This window comes from Acinonyx jubatus, chromosome E3 (genome assembly GCF_027475565.1).
Source record: "Acinonyx jubatus isolate Ajub_Pintada_27869175 chromosome E3, VMU_Ajub_asm_v1.0, whole genome shotgun sequence".
Taxonomy (NCBI): domain Eukaryota; kingdom Metazoa; phylum Chordata; class Mammalia; order Carnivora; family Felidae; genus Acinonyx; species Acinonyx jubatus.
This window is the reverse complement of record NC_069398.1, coordinates 33932964-33955823: the sequence shown is the minus strand read 5'-3', so window position 1 is coordinate 33955823 and position 22860 is coordinate 33932964. Positions and strand designations below refer to the sequence as shown.

Below are 22860 nucleotides of genomic sequence, written 5' to 3'. Positions count from 1 at the left end.
ATTCTATACCATGCAATAGTGCTAAGAATTAACTGTTCATTCCTCATGGGAAACAATGTGGAGAAGAAACCAGAACCGTATCTTTAAAGACTTAAAACAAAAATAACAACCCATTGTGCCCCTTATAACACATGTAGAAAATACAGGCCAATAACATCACAAGGATGACTTTACACTAGATGCAAAGCGACAGAAATACGAGGTAGGTTGTGGTGAGCCAAAGATGCATTTTATAAACCATAGAGCAACTGCACATTCGCAGGAATAAAACCAAAGAAGTAGGCCTACAAGTCAACAGAGGAGATAAAATAGAATACCAAAAAAGACTGACTTGATTAATCTTCTTTGATTAATCCAGTGAAAGGCAGAAAAGGAGGAAAAATGAAACACAGAATGGATGCATCCTAACGACAACACTCAGATGGTAAATGTAAATGAACTAAACACTTCAGCTAAAAGGCAGAGATCATCCGAATGAATTAAAAAATAAGAGCCAACGATAAGCTGTGTGTAAGAGACACACATTAAATATAAAGACACAAATCAGATAAAGGTAAAACTTGGAAACGTTATTCATAAAAACTGGAATGGCTATCCTGGTATTGCAAAAATAGCCTTCAGGGGAAGGAATACCACCAGAGACAAACAGGGACATTTTGTAATGATGATGGAGTCCCTTCATCCAGAAGCTATGACGGTCCTAAACGTGTACGCATCTTGTGGCAGAGGTTCAAAACACACGAGGCAAAAAATGGACAAAACTGGAGGGAGGATTAGAGAAATCTACAATTGTAGTTGGAGATTCCAACACTCCTCTCGGTTATTTTTAGGACAAGCAGACACAAATCAAGGATACAGAAGACTGGAACAACACTATCAACCCACTTGACCTAAAGGACATTTACAAGACATGACAGCTGACGAGTTGTAGGACACCTGCAGAATATACGTGCTTTTCAAGCGTGCATAAAACATGCACGGAGACCTTCGGCTGGTCCGTAAGACAAGTCTCGATAACTTTAATAGATTTAAAATTACGTAAAATATCTTTTCTGGCAAAAAGGAATTAAATCAGAAGTTGATAACGAAAAATCCCCAGATATCTGGAAATTAAATGACACAGTCCTAAATAACCCACTGCTCAAAGAAGTGAAAGGGGAATTTTGAAAATATTTGAACTAAATAGAAATAAACACACAGTATCAAAAATTGGCAGCCTATGGCTACAGCAAGGCTTAGAGGAAATTTATAAATTTAAAGGCTTATATTAGAAAAGAAGAATGATTTAAAATTAATGACCTTAAATTTCGACATTAAGAAGCCAGAAAAGTCGAAGTAAGTAGAGAGGAGACAATAAAAATGAGTAGAAAACAATTAAAATGGAAAATATAACAGCAATATGGAAAAAGCAGTAAAATAAATTCTTTGAAAAGACTAACAAAATTGATAAGGCTCTAGCTAGACTAAAAAAAAGAAAACAAAATAATCAATATCAGGTATGTAATTAGAGATCCACCAGGCACTGAGAGGATATTATGGGAATATTATGGAAAACTTTATGCCCACACATTCTACGCATAGATGATAAGGACAAAAATTATGCAAAACACACAAATTCCCAAAAGTGACGTAAGAAGAGACAGTTTGAGTTAGCCTATCTATTAAAGATTTTGAAGTCATTATTGGAAAGCCTCCCACAAAGAAAGTTCTCGATTCCTATGGCTTCACTGAATTCTACCAAACACTTTAGACAGAAATAACACCAATTTTACATAAACTCTTTCATAAAACAGAGAGAGAAGTAATATTATTCCCCATCTCATTTTATGTGCCCCAAATTATGCTGACCATAATGAAGACAGTGCCAAACCAAATGAAGACATTACAGGAAAAGACAATTAAACAAAACAAAACAGTATCCTTCACGAATACAGATGCAAAAATTCTGACTGTGATTTTTGCACAAAATTTCAGAAATATATACAAAGGATAACACATCATGACCAAGTGGGGTTGATGCTGGGAATGTAAGGTCGGTTCAACATTCAAGAAAATCAACCAATGTAATTCATCCTATTAAGAGACTAAAGCGGAAAAAAGCCATATGATTATCTCAACACATGCAGAAATCATCTGGCAAAATTCAACACTCATTCATATTAAAAACCCTCCACAAACTAGCATAGAAGGAACTGCCCTTAACCTGATAACAGCTAGCATCATACTTCATGACAAAAGGTGAAATGCTTTCCCTCTAACGTTGGGAACAAAGCAAGGATATTCCCACAAACCGCTTCTATTCAGTAGTATGCTGGGGGCTTCTAGATGGTGCAATAAGGCAAGAAAAACAAAGGAAATGGAGATTAAAAAGGAAGAGGTAACCTGCCATTATTTGCACACGTCATGATTGTGTACAGACAAAATACAAAGGAATCTATAAAAAACCTACTAGAGTCGATATCAATAGTAAGTACTTATAATTAATCACAAATTTAGCAAGGACACAGGATGCAAGGTCAGTATACAATAATAAAAAAAAAACCCCTAATATCAAAAAGTCTAAAATACTGCAGATTTAAATACAATGAATGATACATACAATGTCTGCACTGAACAACTACAAAGCATTGCTATAAAATAAAATAAACCCTAAACCAAATGGAGAGGTAATGTATCATGGTCACAGATAGGAAGATTCTTCAATGTGGTTGAGATGTTAAGGTGTCTGTTAGGTGGAAATTTACCTATGACTTCAATACATTTCAATCAAATACCAAAAAGCTTTTTGGTATGGCATGAACTAACTAATTCTAATGTTTATATAGGAAGGCCAGGAACAATTCTGGGAAAAAAAAAAAGAATGAAATTGGAGGAACGTGATATAAATTAATATATATTAAAATATATGTATTTATCTATTATGCTATGTTCTCTATTACATTATCGTATAATATGTAGTCATATTGTAAGTTATATACATATATATAGATATAATTTCAAGACTTACTGTCAAACTATAATCAACAAGACAGTGTGTTTTGTTGTATAAAGACAGGCAAAAAATCAACGAAAGAGAACAGTAGGTCCAAAAAAGATCTACAGCTACATTGCCAGTTAATTTTTGACAAAGACAGCAAAATAATTCAAAGGTGGTGGGAAAGTCTTTTCAGTGATTGTTGCTGGGGCAGCTGGATATCCACATGGAAAAAGATAATCCTCCTACGCGGACACTAACATTAACTCAAGACAGACCACCGACACAACCCTAAAATCCCAAACTGTGATGTTTGTAGAAGAAAATATAAGAACGCCTTGAAGTGGGCCCAGATTTCCTGGACAAAATCCAGAAAGCACTAACCACAAAACTGAAGAAAGAAAAAAAAAAAACAATCAATAACCTTCATCGAAAGAAAAACAAAAACAAAACCTTGAAAACCCGCCCATTAAAAACACTAGTAGGAAAATGAACAGGGAATCCGTGGACTTGGAGGAAACTGTTGCCATATATAGGCCCCCAGATGAAGGACTGGTACCCGGAACATGTGAAGAAAAGAACCCCTCAAACCAAAACTAAACAGTAACGGGTCAAAGAGTAGACGGAAGGCCTGGGCACCCATTTCAAGAAGGAACACATACAGCTAAACACATGAGAAAGCGCTCACGATGGCTAGTCAGCAGGCGACTGCAAATTCAAAGAGCACGAGGGAACACCGCACGTCCAGTAGAACGGCCAAAATACAGATGCGAGGACGCCGTACGTGGGGAAGGTGCGGGAAACGAGAACTCATACCCAGCTGGTGGGCTGCCAAAGAGCTTCCACTTTGGAAGGCGGTCTAGCAGCTCTTGCAAGATTAAACATGCCCTCGTCCTCTGACCCAGCACAGACCTAGGGTCCTAGGACTCTCGGTATTTACTCAAGTGGCGGAGAACACGTCTGCACAAAGACGGGCGCGTGAATGCTTAGTGCGGCTTTGCTCGTGACAGCAGAAAACTGGAAGCAGTCCAAATGCCTGTCAACAGGACGATGGATAAACCATCTGTAGTTAAGAAAAAGGAATACAAAGGATCAAACGCACGGCATGGGCAAATCTCAAAAACGTGCGGAGCGAAGGGAGCCAGACGCGAAGAATTACGCGCCGTAGGATTCTCGAGAGGTGAAGTTCTCATGCAGGCAAGGCCATCCGACACAGCAGAAGTGGGAGCAGTGGCTACGTCTGCTGGGAAAGGTAGGCACTGAGACGGGCAAGCACACGAGGGCACTTGCTGGCTGGGGGTTGGAAAGGGTTTATATTTTGATGGGGTATGGGTTACCTTTTGTTTTCTTTTTTTAATGTTTATTTATTTTTGAGGGAGAGAGAATGGGCACGAGTGGGGGAGGGGCAGAGACAGAGAGAGAGAGAGAGAGAGAGACACAGAGAGAGGGAGAATCCCACGTGGGCTCCACGCTGTCAGCACAGAGCCCGACGCAGGGCTCCAACTCACAAACTGTGAGATCGTGACCTGAGCCGAAGTCGGACGCTCAACCGACGGAGCCACCCGGGCGCCCCTAGAGAAATGAACCCACTGTGGTGTGCCCTCTGGTCCCCAGAATTCATATCCATCCCAGTTGCAAAACACATTCCCCCACGCCAGCACCCCACTAAGTCTTGAACCGTCTCCAGAAGCCCCCCGGTTAACATGCACACGTCACCTGGGACGAGAGGCTGTACCTGGCAATTCTCTTCTGGGATGGTCCCAGTGGAAAGCCATAACTGACCTTGAAAGGCTCAGGGATCCTGGTCCCGGGCAGAGAAGAGACAAGGGAGGCAAGTTTCATTCAACACAGGTGAAACGGCAGGGAACAGCCCGTATCGGGGTCTGGGATGGACAGGCCCAGGCCACAGATGTGCAGCAAATGCGTACTTTTCTGCATTAAAATTCAAAAGAGCAACATGGGGGCTCATTCAGGCCACCATCCCATCGGACGCAGAGGGCACTTCCTGAGGGTCTTGGGAGGAAGTTTCTGGCAGCCATCCTGGATTGGTATCTGACCCCCTGGGAGGCACGACTAACATCTGTGGGGCCCTGAGAACCTGGGAACACGCCCTGACACTTGCTAACTCCACAGGAAGGTGGGGGGTATGTGCCCCGGGAGAAGGTCGCATCCACAGAGAGAGCCAGAGGTCAAGTCAAGGCTATTTGAGCAGGGTAGACAACTGAGCCCGGGCTGGGGCCACCCCCTGCAGGTTTAGGAGCTGGCTCTCAGTAAACCCGTCCCTGACACACCCTACCAGCCCCCCTCCCCTTTCTCCAGGCCAGAGGAACCCGTCCTACCACCAAATGCTCCCAGGCCTTAAGCCTCCTTCACCTTGTACCATCAAAGTCGGCTCTCAGAGCGGAAACAGACTGCCACCTTCTCACAGCGCCCCTGGGATACAGATATTCCTGGTCACGAATGATCATGAATTCCCCACCCAGGGTAACCCCGCGGGGCGGCTGAGCCCCATTCACCCACGATCACAGACCCTCCAACACCAAGGTTCCGGCTGCCGGCTCCGTAATGTTTCAGCTCCTTCATGAACACCTGTTTTGGGAGAGCAGACATCACTATTCCTAACAGGGATTTCAAACATTGGGGATCTGACTGCATGTGTGTGTCGGGGGCGGGGACAGCTGTTCTGCAAACAGGGGGCCTCGAAACCACAGCGCTGTTTATACGCGAGAAAAACACGGTTAGAGGGTTGGGCTGCAGTGGGTTCTACGCGTGGTGCCTTTGCCGGACGGAAGCTCGGAGGTCTGCAAGAAGGTCTTTTTTTTTTTTTTTTAATTTTTTTTAATGCTCTTTTATTTATTCTTTGAAGGAGAGAGAGAGAGAGAGGCAGAGCATGAGCGGGAGAGGTGCAGAGAGGGAGACAGAATCCGAAGCGGGCTCCAGGCTCCGAGCTTTTAGCACAGAGCCCGACGCGCGCCTCGAACCCACGGACCGTGAGATCGTAACCTGAGCCGAAGTTGGACGCTCAACCGACGGAGCCACCCGGGCGCCCCTGCAAGAATGTCTTAAGGAGCCTCATCAGAAACGCCCATTCTCTTTTGGTGTAACTGCATGGGCTCCAGCTGCCGTAACTGAGCCCACCAGCTGGGGGGTTGCCCGACAGACATTAATATCTCGCAGTTCTGAAGGCTCGAAGTCTGAGGTCAAGGTACCAGCAGGAACGGTTTCCCGTGAGACCCTCTTCCTGGCTTGCAGACGGCCGGCCGCCACCTCTGTGTTCACGCACAGCCTCCCTGCTGTGTGTCCGCATCCCTGGCGTCTCCTCCTCTTATACGAGGAGACTCAGCCCATGGGGTCAGAGCCCCACTTTTGTGATCTCGTGTAACCTTAATTAGCTCCTTACAGGACCGTCTCCAAATACAGTCACAAGGGGGCTCGGGCCGTGGACGTGGGCAGAGGGGACACAATTCAGTACAACACAGTAATTAAGCACGCCACTTTTCTGTCTTTACAGGACGTGTGAACCAAATTTGTTAAACAAAGGGGACTTTGCCGGTGACAGGCGCATGAAGAGTCGTCCTAGCAACACCGCCATCGCTCAACATTTCGCGGGACCTTTCCAGTTGCTCCCAGTGACGCTTTATAAGCCATGGTCCCGAAGATTGAACAACAAACCCAAAGGGGAAGGATTCCAGTCCTTTTGTGTGCGGTGACGCTGTCACTGGAGAAGCTGGGGCCCACACAGCAGCCCTGCCCGAGAACTTGGGTTCCCCATGTCCTTGCATCTGCCCACACTGGTCCCTGTGCCTACAATGCAGATTCCCAAGGCAGGAGGTCAGAGGCACAGCCTGAGAATCTGCATGTTTAATGGGGTGCTGGCCCGCAGGTCGCATCTTGAGCGGTAAGGCCTTTTGTCCCTTTGTCGGTCACCAGCAGCAGCCACCAGCCACGGGAGTAAACCTGTAAAGGCTGCCTCTCACGTAATCCTTGGGACATCCGCGTGAGGAAGATTTTGGGATCACGGGCACTTGACCGAGACCCGGCATCTGGAGACAGCAGGTGACTTGTCCAAGGTCACTGGCAGTGAGCGATACGGCCAGGATTTGAACCCAGATCAGGTAACATGCTCATTGCCCTGCCACCTCCCTTTAAACACCAGGTGATGTGAGATTAACCTGGTTTTTTGTTTTGTTTTGTTTTTTTTTTGGTTTAATCTCTCCCCTTCCTGCCTTCAGCAAGCCAGCTGGGATGAGAATCTATCACAGAAGGACAGAAAGGGGGACACGGGAACACATCAAGAATAGCAAAACAGAGTTAACAAAGACAGAGGTGACTTTTTCAGGTCTCCTATCACCGGCCGTGATTAATTTACAGCTTTTTACATGCTAATGTTTTCCTGCCTTCTGCCACTAATAAATAACCAATATGCTTTAATACCTCGTTATTATTCATCCCTTTCAGATATTTGGATTTTGATTCTTCACTGCCGTTCAATCACATTGAATTTCTTTAACCAGGACAGCTCCATTAAGAGTCCCCTCCAAGGACATCCTGGCGGGGCGGTGACAATAATGGATAATGGGTGACAAGAGAGAGAGTGGGGAGCTGCCACACGAAATATTAGCAGCCGTGGGGAAAGAGGGGGAAGTCGTCATGAAAAACACCACCAAACTACATTTAAGTAACGCTGGGGTTGTGACCCAGGCCAATAAAACCAGGAGACGTATAGTCACGGCTGACGCGCCATTCGTAACGTGCCTTCCTCTGCTGGTTCCTCCAGCGGGGACGTGGACCCGCTTCACCACCTTCCTGACGCGGAGGGCTCCCCTCGCGCACCGGCCTGGGCCGAGATGGCCCGCCAACCCGACCCGTGTACTGCAGGAAGCTACTTGGAGCTCTCTCCCTCTTCACCCCCTCAACGTGTTTTTCAAGCAACGAAGAAGGCCAAGCCTACGAGCCAAAGCTGGTTAGAAGGGTCATTTCCTTCTGCAACTCGTCCTTTTTCCCAGGACTCCAGAACTCTCTGGCTCGCCCTCCATTCCACACACAACAACTCCCGTTCTCTCGGGCCGGTTGAGGACTGGACAGCACGAGCTCCATTCTGCGGCTGCTCCAATAGCGTGGGCATCACACCCACGGTCTCAGGCACCTTGACCGTGAACGGTCACCCGGGCCTTCAGCGGCCACTGTTCTGCCTTCTCAGGCCTGCCTACGCCCACCAGGGCAGGATCCCCGGGGATGTTTCCAGCACAAGGAACCCTTCCCCACAGGGCAGCTCTTCTTAACTTTCTCGAATCCGTTTGGTATCTGGGACCACCTCCACGATGATGTTTTTTTGATATGCACGACATAACATACAGAGGATTACAAAGCGAAACCATTATGTGAAAATATCAAATATTTTAAAGATTATGATCTTCTAATATGTGTGCTTCCTTATTAACGCATCTAGTAGGATCTAGCACTGGGGTATAACAGCTCCCTTGATTTCGAAACAGGGACATGCAGATAATACTTCGAGGTACCTATAATACCCGTTGACGGGACACGAAAATATTTGCGATTTCTGTTGGTGACAACGCTAAAAATGCCGCCGATACTGCTGTGGCTTGTCTCCTGAACTCAGAATTAAAGGAAATGCTGACCTTTCATTAGAGTTGACGAAAATAAAGATGTAATTTCTTCCAGTTGCGTTCGTGGGCTCTCAAACTCCATCCACGGATCCCAGGGTGGGGGCCGTGCTGGGCTCCCGGTGAAGCAGTCTGCCCCGGGGGCACGCCCTCCTGTTTCCTTGTGAGCAGGTGCAGGACCCCCAAGGCAAGGGACCCCGTCTGTCTTATTTGCAACAGCAACATGAACACGAGGCTTGGCAAAGCGCCTGGAAGATCTGCGGCTGCAGGAGAGATTCCTGATGGACGAGCGGCGTGGGGACAACCTTGCTCCACATCTGTGCGTGGCATTTCGGGATGGCTCCTCGAGAAAAGCGGGGAGCCCGGGGTGTTCACCTGTGCCTCTATGCGGATTCGCTCAGCCAACACCATACACATTTATTTATTCTTGTTGCGCTCTACATATCATAAAACCTACCACTTCGAGGGTACGATTCGAGGTGTTTTGGTACATCCACAAGGTTGTGTAACCATACCATCTAGTTCCAGAACGCAGTCATCGCCCCTAGGCAGAAGCCCTGTCCCCGTCAGCTGTCCCTCCCCATCCTGCCCCTCCCCTCCCCCCCCCCCCCCCCCCCCCCCCGCAGCCCCTGCCAACCACTGCTCTGCTCTGTCCCCATGGAGTCCCACTTTGGACGCGTCATGTACGTGGAATCCTACACTCTGTGGCCTTTTGTGTCTGGCTTCCGTCATTCAGCTGAATGTCTTGGAGGTACACCCACGCAGAAGCGTGCCCCAGTACTGGGTTCCTTTCGTGGCTGAGTGTAGTGCACTGTGCGGACAGACCATGTTTTGGGTGTCCATTCATCTGTTGATAGACGTCTGGATTGTCAACAGATGCTTATCTGGCACCAGCATGTGCCAAATCTAACTCAAGGCAAGCAGGGACCCTGCCCCCAACTGGGTCTGAACAGCAGGCCCCGAGGCCAGAGTCTAGGGTTGGGATCCCTCAGTTTCCCCGCCTGAGGTCATGGGGAGGCTTTAGAAAGTGAATGCACGTGAAAGACTTAGAATGTTGGAGAAGAGAGCCGAGAAATGACACCAACCACACCGTGTGATCAATGCCAGGAAAGGGGCCAGCAGGTGTGGATGCAACAGGGCTGCTCACAGAGTCGGGGCACTTCGACGACACACTCGGGGAAGGCCTGTGTCAGTCTTCATTCGAGGCCCAGACGATGAGTCGGAACCAACTGAAGGAAGCAGCAGGGGGCAGGGATCCGGGCTGAGAGAACGGCAAACACAGGCAGACAGAGGAAAGAGGCCTGCAGGGGTCAGGACCATGCCGTCCAGGAGGAAGGGCACGTCGGCCAGGGCTGTGGATATCATCTCAAATTTCCTAGCAGCCACGTTAAAGAGAGCCGAAAGAAAGGTGTAAAAATAATTCCAATAACGTATTGTATTTCACCTAACGTATCTGAAGTGTGAACATTTTGGCACGTGATCCGTATAAAAATTGTGGATGGGACAGTCCGCGTTCTTTGTTATTTTTCATTCTAAGAACTGGAAACTCGAAGTGTTTTTACATGTGTGGCACGCCCCCGGTGGGATGCCGTGTTCCAGTGCCCGATGGCCGTGCTGGGGAGTGGCCACCGTCCCGGGCACTGCAGAGAGGGCCTGTTGGGATGAACAGGGCACAAATGTGTTGGGACCACGGGGTCAGGAGCACGACGTGACGTGGTCTGCGTCTTAGACAGATTTAGGAGGCTGCTCTGTGAGGACAGACTCTGGGGAGACAAGGGGGGGGGGCCGGGGACAACTCAGGGGCAGGGGTGACGGTGACCCTGGACACCGGATGCTGAACGCAGACAGAAGGGCCTGCTGCCCATCTCACCTCCTAACTCCTGGAGTGAGTTAAAGACCCCCATTAAGGTACCAGATGGCATGCGCAACGCAAGCCCTGACTGTGGTCGCCGCCCCGAATGCCTCCTGTTCGCAGGACCACGTCTGTTTCACTCACCCCGCTGCCCTAGTGCGGGGCCCGGAGCTCGGCAGGCAGGCTGCCGGCGGGGCCCTGGCTGGTCCCGGGCCCCACCGTCACTTGGAGGCCGTGCGCGTTGCAGCGGACTGCACAAGTCCCCCTGGGTGGTCTATTCTCCCGCCCAGTTAGTCATCACAGCCTGGCCTAATACTGACAATGGGTCTCCGCCCGGGGGGCCTCTCATAACCTTAGCCTACTGTCGCGTCGGCTCAGTGAGGTGTTTTGGCAAGAACCCAAAGTCAAAAAGGGCGTGGGAACAGATGCCTCCACCTACAACGGGCCCAGAAAGTGCTCGAAGCCTCTCTTCTCTGATCCCCCGACTCGCGTCTTCCCCACCTGCGGTCACTGGGGGAAGAGACCACATCCAAGGACTGCGACGCGTCCCAGGCCAGGGCATCCGAGCCGCCTGCAGGTTACTATGGAGATGAGAGGTCAGGTCCCCACGGGAGCTCCCAGGTGAAGGAGCTGAGGGGCCACGGGGCCCAGGGCCAGCTCCAGACGGGCTGCAGGAGACGCGAGAAGAGGAGAAGCACCTGGGTCAATTGCCAGGCGTGCATACAACCGAGGGCGGCATTGTGGGGCGTTCACAGTAACCCACAGCCAAACTCTGGTGAGTTACCTCTGTAGGAGCAGAGGCCCTCACTAGAAAGCACCAAGCCGGGCTGGCAGAGAGGTCAGCAGCTCCCCGAAGCTTGCAGCCCGCGGGAAGCCCCAGCACGCCTTTCCGGGGAAGCACGCCCACCCACGATTCTCAACCCGTCTGCAGCAACGGCACGCCTTAACGTGCCTGGCACTTGCCAGATCTCTCCGGGCAGGGAAGTCTGACCACAGAGAGGCAGGAGAAATCCCTCGAAAGAGACCAAGAACCTGGCCGCACTGAAATGGGGTCACCCTGGTCACCCCCCTCTTGGGATGTGGGGCTCAGTTTGGCAAGTGAGAGGAACCGCGTTCCCCTTCACCCTGGGTCGTCTGGATCCCCGGCCTCTGGCTCCTAAGGTAGAACGCTCACTTGTCTTTGTTATTATTGTAAGAGCCTGGCTCTGCCGCTCATTGGTTGAGTGAGCCGGGGAAGTGATGTAAACTCTACAAGCCTCAACTGCTTCGCCTGTAAAATGGGGAGGAGGGTGCTGTAGAAACTCTACGGGGTTGCCGCGGGGAGGGAGCAGGAGCTGAGTCCGGGGCCTGACACGCAGAAGTTCAATTAGTATTTCCAACGAACCGCACAGAACTCTGGCCCGGGAGACCAAAGTAACGATGGAGACACGCTGACTCTGTCCGTACACACTTGTGAGCGTGATCCCTGTGTTCACGGAGCTTACAGACGAGTGGGTGACATTAGCATGAAATAAATAAGCATACGAATACACCTATACTAAAACACTGTGATAAGAGATCTGAAGGCAGTGAACTGAGTTCTAAGAGAGAGTAAAGACCGAGGTATCTGCCCAATGAACAAGTTCAGAATGACAGTAAAGAATGATAGGTTTCTAGGGTCAGAATTTCCCTCAAAGTGTGTTTAGCACAAACAAACAAACAAACAAAAAAAGGTGAGGAGTGGGGCATGTGGTATGGTCGAATTGGTTGCAAGCCTGGGATACTGCAGGACTTCTCAGAGCCTTAGCTTGCACATCTCCCCAAGGGAAGAGTGCAGGCAGCCTTTCCCAACCTGTTTGACCGTAGAACCCTTGCTTTATAGAGCAAATCCCAGGGCTGGTGTTCTCTGGCGCCCACTTTGAGGAGCACCATGTCAGCTACACGTTCACCAACACAGAGAAGCATGAGGAACTCACGTCCACTCCAGGGATGGGTCTGTTCTGAACACAGGGACTAGTCTGTTCTGAACACAGGGAAGGCTATGCCTTCCCCGGGACAGCGCAGGTAGAAGGCAGGTGGCCGATTCCTGCTCTCAGATAAGAACTCCCCCCTTCTGTTACGATGGACAAGCTTGATGGATGGGATCACTTCACATTCCATTACATTTGGCTGGTGGCTACCGATGAGGTGTGGGAAGGGCCCGGGCACTCCGGCAACCCAGTTCAACTCATCCTTTAGCGGGGGTGACCTCCGCTAGGGATCGCCTCGTTTAATTTACCTCGATTCCTGTCAGGTGGAATTTGAGAAGCTGGCGTCTTCTGAGCCTCCTCCAAACAGCGGAAAGGGTGGTGCCCCACCTGATGAGGGAGCAGGTGCACCACAGAGGGTCTGGGCTTGGAGTCGGTCAGATAAACTCCACCGTGGCCAGCTGGGTGACGCACACAAGGCGTTTCCTCATCTATAAAGTGAAAATCGCGGGAAGCCTGGGTGGCTCAGTCACTTAAGCGTCTGACTCTTGGTTTTGGCTCTGGTCACGATCTCAGTTTGTGGGTTCGAGCCCCGCATCGGGCTGTGCTCTGATGGTGCGGAGCCTGCTTGGGACTTCCCTCTCCCTCTCTCTCTGCTTTTCCCCCGCTTGTGCTCTCTCTCTCAAAAATAAATAAACATTAAAAAAAAAAAAGTCAAAATCGCAACATCTCTTCAACGGTGGTGTGGTGAATTAGTATCTGTAGCGTTGAACACGATGCCTTCCGCGTCAGAAGGAGCGTGTGCATCACTATACGGCCCCCCAGGAAATGATATGAATGCCCTCCCCCAAGAAGCTCTGACTCCAGCTCAGGAGACAGACCAGTATATCAGAGCAACCAGGAAACAGTAAGACAATACAGGCTAATCTGCTAGGACTACACCCAGTACATCCCGTTTTTAGCTTCGGACTTATTTTCTACGATAACCTTGGGGATCCAATGATGGAACCGAATCGAGTGTTTTTCCTGACAAGCTGGTGAACAGCCTCAGCTAAAGAGCACCGACAACAGCTCATCTTTACAAACGCTTGTTGAATAAATAAATAAACCTTGGGCAAGGTCTCAATGGTGCAAAACCAAAGAGCTCGTTTCTAGGTGCTGCTGTGCTCGACGCTTGCTGGCGGTGATGTGAGGGAAGATGCGAAGGACAACCTTGTCAGGTCTGCGGGTCACATGAAGTTGGGAGAGATAGTTAACATGATGAAGCACTCATCAATATTCAGGAAGACTTGACAGACAAGAATATAGGGCCCAAACCACAAGATGGAATTCAACAGAAATAAACGTAAAGTGCTGACTTTCGCCTTTAAAAAGTGTAGAAGGACAGGACAGGGGAAACTCGGCACAGCAGAGGCCTGTGCAAAAAAACGAAATCCAAAAACGCACCGTCTGTGTGTGCACCGTGGGCTTTCAATTCGCTAAATGTTGACAATGACCCAATAACGTAATGTAGATACTTAAAATATAATGTAAGATCGTAGAAAGAAAGCAAATTCTAATGTTTGTTTATTTTTGACAGAGAGAGTCAGAGCAGGAGTGGGGGAGGGGCAGAGAGAGAGACAAACACAGAATGTGAAGCAGGCTCCAGGCTCTGAGGTGTCAGCACAGAGCCCGATGCGGGGCTCCAACTCATGAACCGCGAGATCATGACCTGAGCCGAAGTCGGATGCTCGACCGACCGAGCCACCCAGGCACCCTGGCAAATTCTGTATGCAGTGCGTTTTCGCTCTTCCTTCCTGCCCCCAACCCGTGGATGAGAAACTGCGAGGACTCTTGATAACTAGGCGACAGAGAGAAAACCCAAGTCCAAGTGGCCAATTCCATGCTTGGAAGTACCAGGCACAGGAGTGGCCCTACGGGTGACAGGTTAGAGCTCTGCCAGGACAGCAACAGCTCGGCAAATCCTACCCCGCCACCCATGACCAGGCGGCAAATCCCGGAAGGGTCTTTCTGCACGTGGGAGCCTGGTGGCCAGAGAGGTAGGGCAGCACCGGGGGTGAGGCATGGGGGGGGGGGGGTGCAGCCAAGATCCAGGACAAGAGGAGACCTCCAAGCCAAGAAAAGAATTCCTGAAGCACCTTTCCTCACAACACGCCTGGGATCATTTCTCTCACAGAAAGGCTGCAGATAACGGACAGGTTACAGATAATACCCAATGTAGACACAGTCCCCTCCCTGGAAACACTGGACGTTTGCGGGACACTGACCCCACAGAAGAGCAACGACCAAGTGCGACAAACAAAACCTCCCCCGGGGAAACTGTTCGCGGAGCCACAGAAAGGGTCACCAGAACATGCATACTTAACGTCCTTGGAAAGATGCGAGGGGATATTGGCTCGACCGGTAGAGAATCGAAACATCACCGAACCCCAAAATCAGAGGCTGGCTCGAAGTTTCAGAATGGTCACAGTTTATGACCGAGTCAGCGAGCTGGAAGACTGGACTGAAATTCTCCCAGAATCCAGAAGAAAAGGGCTGCACAGAATGAAAGAAGTCAAGAGAAATGGAAGCCACTGCCAGGAGATCCAATATTTCTCTTACAAGTGAAGGAGAAAATGGAAAAAATGGAGACGAAGGGCAAAGTCTAGGACGTTCGAGGGGGAAAACATCTCCAGAATTGAAAAGGGACACAAGTCCCCAGCTAACAGGGCACACGGACTACCAGGAAGATGAAGGAAAAGAAAAGACAGCATCTATTTACCTTGCGATCAAGTTCAGAACACCAGGCTCACGCAGAAAAGTCCTAAAAGCCGGCAGACATATGGGGCGATATCTTTAAAGGTCCCAGAAAAAATGACTTTAACACTAGAATTCTGTGTTCAGCTAATAACGACTCAAGCGTAAAAAAGGGAAAAGAAACACATGTCACACACGCAAGGACTCAAACCGTTCGCCATCCACGGACCTACAATGAAACAATTACCGAGCAATGTGTATCAGCAAGGGGGGAAAGAATTTCAAGGGCAACAAACAGTGGTACCTGCCTGCTATGATCTGAATTGTGTCTGCAGAATTCATATGTTAATGTTCCAACCCCTTGTACCTTAAAATGTATGTGTGTTTGAAGACACAGTCTTTAAAGAGGTGGTGAAGTTAAAATGAGGTCGTTAGCATGGGGTTCTAATAAGGCTGTAAAAAAGATACTCCGGGCAAATAGTAACCAGAGAGAGTTGGGAGAGGGGGCTGTCCCAATATCAGACAGAATAAGCTGAATAAAAACTGTTACAGAGACAAAGAAGGACATTATATATTAATAAAGGGGCCAATGAGTCAATGAGATCTAACAGTTACACAAATGTATGCACCTAATAACAGAGCCCCAGATTACGTAAAGCAGAAGTCGATAGAATTAGAGGGGAGAAACAGCTCTACGATAATAGCTAGAGACTTCAGTAACCTACTTCCAAGAATGAATAGAATAACAAGAGAGATCAATAGAAACAATGATGACCAGACCCTTACAGGAAAATACCAGAACAAAAAATACCTGATCAATTCTACAAAGGCAGGAAGCTAAAAATAAAAAAGTCTTGAGAAATGGGAATCATGAGATGAGGTATTGAGAATAATTCGATGTATCATAAATTATAGCAGATATAAAAGGGTTTACAAGAAAATGGAATTCAAGGGGGAAAACATTAAAAGGGACCAAGAAGATTTTTGTGACTAAGAGGAACCATCAACCACCATGAATGTTTACGTGCCTCACAACACGGCTTTGAAGGGCATAAAGCGAACTCAGAGAAATACAAGAAAAAACTAGCAAAGACATTGTCACAGTAAGAGACTACCTAAAGCCCCTAAAAAATAACCAGTACGGATGGTTGCAGAGGATCAGAAATAATTAACATGTTTGCTCTAATGGATCTACAGAACTCTGTCCCCAACACAGAGTGAAAACAAATTCTTTTTGAACGCACATGGGAATTCGACAAAAGTTTACCATGTATTAGCCACAAAGGCGATTTCAAACAAACGAAAAGCAAAAATAAACATATGGCCTATTGGCTGATGAAAATATAACAGTAAAAAAAATTGCAAAAGAATACCATTTTCAACCTATACACCCAAATACAAGACCAACTTGTATCTCTCCGAACATTAAAATATATTATAAAATCTTAGGCCGCAGAGGCACAGATACAGGTAATTAGATCAATGAACAAAAGTCTAACAAACAACTTTGTGCAGAAATTCAGGGCACGATTAGGGTGATTCAGTAACTGTTGGGGTCATTTGCTAACAATTTGGAGAAAATTCTATTCCTCCCTTACCCTGTTGCAAAATTAATTTGCGGGTAGATTAATGACTTAAAAATTAAATCATGAACTCTGAAAGTATTAGAAGAAACAAAATATGCTTATGACCTTGGAATCGGGAAGGCCTCCCTAAACAAGGCATAATATGCTAATGTCATCTGGGAAAAGACTGATGTGTCTGAGTACATCATAATTTAAAACTTCTGTATGATGGAAAACAGTGCAACAAAGTTAAAAATGTAAGCTATGGTCTAGGAAAACATCCATAATATATGAAATAAAGATTAATGCACAGAGCATCAATAAGAAAAAGGCAAGGAATGAGGCGGAAGGAAAATGAGCCTGCAAGTCACCAAACTTTATGTGATCAATAAACCTGAAGCAATAATTAGGCTCTGTAATAAACAAGAACACACTTGAAACAAAGAGATTTCGTTCTGCACCTGAGTTTCCTCCGCTATAAAACATGAACAATAAAGGACCCTAGCTCACAAGGTTGCTGTGGGATTCAACGAGCTTACATAAATATGTAAGCTTATGGAGAAGCACCTAGAACACAGTCAACTGTCTGGAAGCATTAGGTACTGTTATTGTCTTCAGCACGTTTCAGCAATCTGAGTGGCAAAAAGCTTTTCAATCTCAATAATACAAGGTTTTGGCGAGGGTGCAGGGGAAAAAATACTCTCGTGATGTCTTGCTGAGAATATACATTGGTCCAGCCAATTTTGGGGTCACCATTAACACATACGGTGTATGCACCCTACACCCGGCAATTCCACGCGGGCACCTAACCTAGAGAGACATTTACTGCTCTGCACACGCAGACGAGAAGAGCAAAGGTTGGAAAGAATCCCAAATGCCCATCAAGCGGGGACCGATTACATGAAACATGGTGCTTTCATACCGTGGGAGACCTTGCCGGTGTTGATAAGAACAAAGTGGCACTTATACTAACACGGAAAGATCTCCGAGACATATTTTTAAATGAAGAAAAAAAGTTGCAGAACTTTCTGTGTAGTACGATGCCACCCAAGTGAAGCTCGTGTTTCCGTAGCTACAGGCACCTGCTTAGGAGGAGGTCTGAAAGGTGACGCACCAAGCTGACAGCTCTGGTTTCATCCGGGAAGCCTGCCAGGGTTGAGGATATGCCCCTAAACAGACTTGATAGTTTTGTCTACGTTATTTGAAAAACGTCAAAGAACGTTTGCATGAATTTTCAGAAATCCAAATAAATAAAACATAAAACAAACCCAAAGACCAATGCAATCTTTAGCTACTTCATCGGGGAGCGAGGGGGCGGGTCCAGGCTGTGAGGAGCAACAGTCCCCCTGTGTGGTGGGAGGCCCAGACAACGGCTGTGGTTCTGTGACCCACCTGAGCACCCTACTTGAAGAGAGACATTCGTGACCAGGGTGCACTATCCATGGGACGTCTCCCCATTTGCCCAGCACAACCCTGGTTTATGCCTGTTGTCCTGGTGTAATTAACAGTGTCCTTTCCCTTTGTTGACTCTTTGCTGGTTTGATGTAAAGTAGCTCCCGCCAAAAACAAAAACAAAAACAAAAACAAAAACCTCAGGCGTGCTTCTCCCCAAACAGGTGTGGGATCCGTCTACCAAACAAACATGGATAAAGGAATCGAAGAAGACCCACATGAGTGAAGAGGCATCTGGCGTTTGAGGACTAAAAGCCCCAACGTGGCAAAGACACGAATTCTTGCCAAACTGATCTATATATTTAATCCGATTCCAGTAAAAATCACGGCAAGATTTTTTGTAGATACTGACAAGCTGACTCTAAAACATACATGGAAAGACCAAGCGAGCCACCCCGGTGCCCCAGGACAATGTTTTCCAATAAACAGTGAGGAAATAAGTGGACGTCCCTATGCGCATACACCTTGCACCTTGGGTAAACATTAAAATTGATCATATATGTAAGTATAAAACGTACAGCTATAAAAGTTTTAGGAGGAAACAGAAAACACCTGTGGCCATGGGTCAGCGTTCTTAGACAAGGCACCAAAAGCACAGTCCATGAGAGGAAAAATGGACAAAACACGTCAGCAGGAACTTTGCCAGAAAGGATACACGGATGCTAAATAAACCCACGGAAAGATGTTCAGCACAGTCCGCCACGAGGGAAATGCAATCTCAGCTGCCACGGCATACCACGACACCGTGGCAATCTGCTGAGGTACACACCCGGAGAAATGAAAACTCACGCTCCCACCAAAGCCTGCGTGTGCACAGACGATCATGACCTCGTCATGCACAGTCACCCAAACCTGGAAACAACCCAGATGTCCACCGACGGGAACCACCCGCACCACGGAACACTACTCAGCAATAAAAGGAGCCACTTGTTGACAGACACCCACAATAACGTGGATGGATGAATGTCAGAGGCGCTGCTGTGCTCAACGGATGAAGCTAGTCTCCCAAGTTCCACTCGCGGGATACTCGAAAATACTCGAAAAGAAAAAGTACGGCGTCAGAACACGTCGGCAGTTGCCAGGACTGGGGTGAGGGGAGGGTGTGCTGATTCGAGGGCATTGTCTTGGGGTGACGGCTGTTCTGTACCTGGATTCTGGTGGTCACCACCTGACTCTATGTACGCACCAAAATTCACAGAACTATGCTGTGAATTCACAGAGTCGCTTTTTTGTACGTTAATTAAAACGAAAAAGCGTCCGATGTGGATTGTGAGTTACGCGGTCACCCTAACCATCCAGGGAGAAGACTGAGTTGGTGATTAATATGGAAATGCAGACAGGGACGGCGAAGAGGGGTGAGTTCCTGAAGACGATGACCAACCTTGCTGAGGGCGCGCTCCGTGCCTGCTGTGGCCCTCGGCACCCAGCTGGTACCTCTCTTAAACGTACCTAGTAGACACGGATGCCATCCCCACCTCACAGAAGAGGCATTGTTGCTCAAGAGAGGTTGGGGCTCGGGGGTCCCTGGGTGGCTCATCTGACTCTTGACTTCGGCTCAGGTCACCATCTCACAGTTTGTGGGATCGAGCCCCACGTTGGGCTCTGTGCTGCATGGAGCCTGCTTGGGGTTCTCTGTCTCTCCTCCCCGCTCCCCCCCCCGCCCCGCCCCTGCCCCTCTCCCCTGCTGGTATGCACCCTCTGTCTCAAAACAAATAAACATTTCAAAAGAGAGACAGAGAGAGACAGGCTGGGGATTTGACCCGATCACAGAACTGTTGGTGGAACCACATTGAAACCCGAGTCGACTGGCTCCAAAGCCCAGACACTAAGCCACCGAGCTGGGCGGTTTCTCTCAACTGCCGGGGCTGGGAAATGAGAAGCTAAACTGAGCTGTGACAATGCTCCACGTGACTAGATCATGAGGCGAGGGAGGGAGGGAGGCCGTCCTCCCGGTACTAACACTGTGTCACCACCTCCTCCTCGGCACGGGCTGCCTCTCACGCACAAGGAGCCGTTCGAGTGTGGGGCACCCTGCACCCCAAACGGGAGCCCTGCCTCACCTACACGTCCGGGCTGGAGTCAAGTTCCCTGTAGCACTAAGAACCCATGGTTTCCTCCCTTTCATCGAGACGAAGTTCACACAACGTAAACTCAACCATTTTAAGCGCACCGTCTCGTGGCGTTTTATCGCATTCACGACGCCGTGCAAGCATGGCCTTTACTAGTTCCGAACACACTCGGCAGCCGGGTCCGCCCCCCCCCCTCCCCCCGCCAAGCCTCAGGCAGCCGCTACTCTGCTTTCCGTCCCGTGGAATTGCTTTTTCTGGATATGTCACGTCAGGGGAACCTTACGATGTCTTTTGTGTCCGGCTTCTTTCATGCGGCACGGCGGTTTCAAGGTTGTCCGCGTTGCAGCAGGCGTCAGCACGCCCTTCGTTCCTCTTCGTGGCGGAGGGACAGTCTGTCGTACGAGCCTCCTCCTCTGTTAATGGATACACGTGGGCTACTTCCACCAGCTGGCGCTTGCGAACGGTGCTACCGTGAGCGTCCACGTAGAAGCATTTGTTGGAACACCTGCTCTCGATTCCTTGGGCTGCACGGCGAGGAGTGGCATTGCTGGGTCATACAGCAACTCTACGTGTCACCTTTTGAGGAACCGCCTAAGTGTTTTCCACGGCAGCTGCCACCGTTTTCACATGCCCACCACGTTTTCGTTTTTAATCACAACACGCCATGGCGATTCAGAGGAGGGAGACAGTGGCGTGGAGGGAAGCAGGCTCTTCCCGGGCCTGAGTGAGAGTGCGGGGTGGGTGGTCTGCCCGGGCAGGGGGTAGGCCAGGCAGGCAGTGGTTCGGGGGGGCGGGGCGGGGAGGGCAGGCCGGGCCTCTGTCTGCAAAACTAGCTCGGGTCCGGGGAGGTGGAGCTGTGGCCCGGGATGCGGTCCCTGTCACCCGTGCCCCTCGGCCTCCGAGCAGATGATGGGAGTCTGCGATGAAAGGCGGAGACGGGCCAGAGGGCGGGGGGCCTTGTGATGCGGTCCTTCTCGAGGGGTCGGGACCCCGAGAGCTCTCATTCGTCTGTTTCCGACAACCACAAAAGAGATGTGCCAGGCGGGGAAGGTACGGAGCTAGATTTAGCACCCAATCAACCCGGGAAACGAGCTTCCTCTGACTTTAAAATGAACTCTCAGAAGCACACCCCCCCAACCTCCCTCGGGTCAGAAAGGCTGATTCAAGAAAATGAGCTCAGCAGGGGTCCGCCAAGGTGCTCTGCGGTAGCAGGGAATGACCCTGGGGGTACCTGCTGAGGGCTCAAAGCCCTGGGGCCCCACGGGCTGCACCCGTGTTAGAAACACGTCCTGAGCCCGGAAGCCATGGTATTCACTGCACCATGGCCTCCGGCGCCCAGAGGGGAGCGTCTGGGTCCTTGCCTGGGGCTCCTGCAGATGTGGGGGCAGGGGGTCACGTCAGACGACAGGGACGTCAGCAGGACCCCTGTGTCCGTCCCTTAGGGCGGCGGTGACCAAGTGCCGCAGACCAGGCAGCCTAGGAAGCAGAAGTTTATCTTCTCTCAGTCCTGGGGCTCAAAGTCCAAGATCAAGGGGTCGGTGGGGTCGGCTCCTTGGTATGCAGACGACTGTCTTCTCCCTGTGTCTTCATGGGATCCTCCCTCTGTGCGTGTCTGTGTCCTGATCTTTTTTTAAATTTTATTAAAAATTGTTTTGGGGCGCCTGGGTGGCTCAGTCGGTTGGGCGTCCGACTTCGGCTCAGGTGACGATCTCACGGTCCGTGAGTTTGAGCCCCGCGTCGGGCTCTGGGCTGATGGCTCAGAGCCTGGAGCCTGCTTCCGATTCTGTGTCTCCCTCTCTCTCTGCCCCTCCCCCGTTCATGCTCTGTCTCTCTCTGTCTCAAAAATAAATAAACGTTAAAAAAAATTGTTTTAATGTTTATTTTTGAGAGAGAGAGAGTGTGTGTGCACAGCGGGGAGTGGGGGGCAGAGAGAGAGGGAGAGAAAGAATCTGTCAGCACAGAGCCTGACGGGGGGGGGGGCTCAAACTCACAAGCCATTAGATCACGACCTGAGGCAAAGTCAGAAGCTTAGCCGACTGAACCCCCGGGCGCCCCCTGATCTCTTCTTTTAAGGACACCAGTGAGACTGGATTACGGCGCACCCTACCGACCTCATTTGACCTTAATTACCTCTTTCAAGGCCCGTCTCCAAACACAGTCCATCCCAAAGTCCCGCGCCGATCAGGATTTCAACGCACGAGTTTTGGTGGGGGAGCGTAATTCAGCCCCTAACACCCCGGAGGGGCCTTCAGCACCGGAGAGGCTCCGAAGCCGGCCCCGTCCTCGCCTGGCTGGCAGCGCATCCAGCCTCCGATCCCAGAGCCCGTCCAGGGAGGTCATTAAGTGCGAGAATCTGCTACCACAGACAGCGGGATCGGGCAGCGGCTCACCGCGGGGCCCGTGCGGGAACCTCCAACCACCACCCGGCACCGTTAAGTCCAACTCGCGGCAGCTCGGCGCGTGGAGGCGCCTCGTCCAGCTGGCGGACGGGACAGCGGCTCCCGGAGGAACCCACTCCTAGAGGGCCCATCCTCCGCCGACTGACCTGAGGATGCGCTGGGCACGGCTCCGTGAAAAAGCAGAACGAAGGACGCAGAGAGAACGGTGTGGAGCGTCAGGCCGCTGAGGCCTGCGTCACC

The 22860-nt window shown here is 49.6% G+C and overlaps 1 protein-coding gene across 5 annotated transcripts in view; it reads right to left on the bottom strand.

The window, feature by feature from the left end:
- Positions 1–22860, bottom strand: part of CARD11 (caspase recruitment domain family member 11) — a 136110-nt gene that overhangs the window by 67428 nt on the left and 45822 nt on the right. The window contains exon 1 of one of the 5 annotated variants that reach the window (XM_053213000.1): positions 20505–20948. The exons of the other annotated variants lie outside the window; for them this stretch is intronic. The gene's annotated coding sequence lies outside the window, so the exon portion shown is untranslated. Of the gene's footprint in view, positions 1–20504; positions 20949–22860 lie in introns of those variants that run through there. 5 annotated transcript variants of the gene reach the window in all.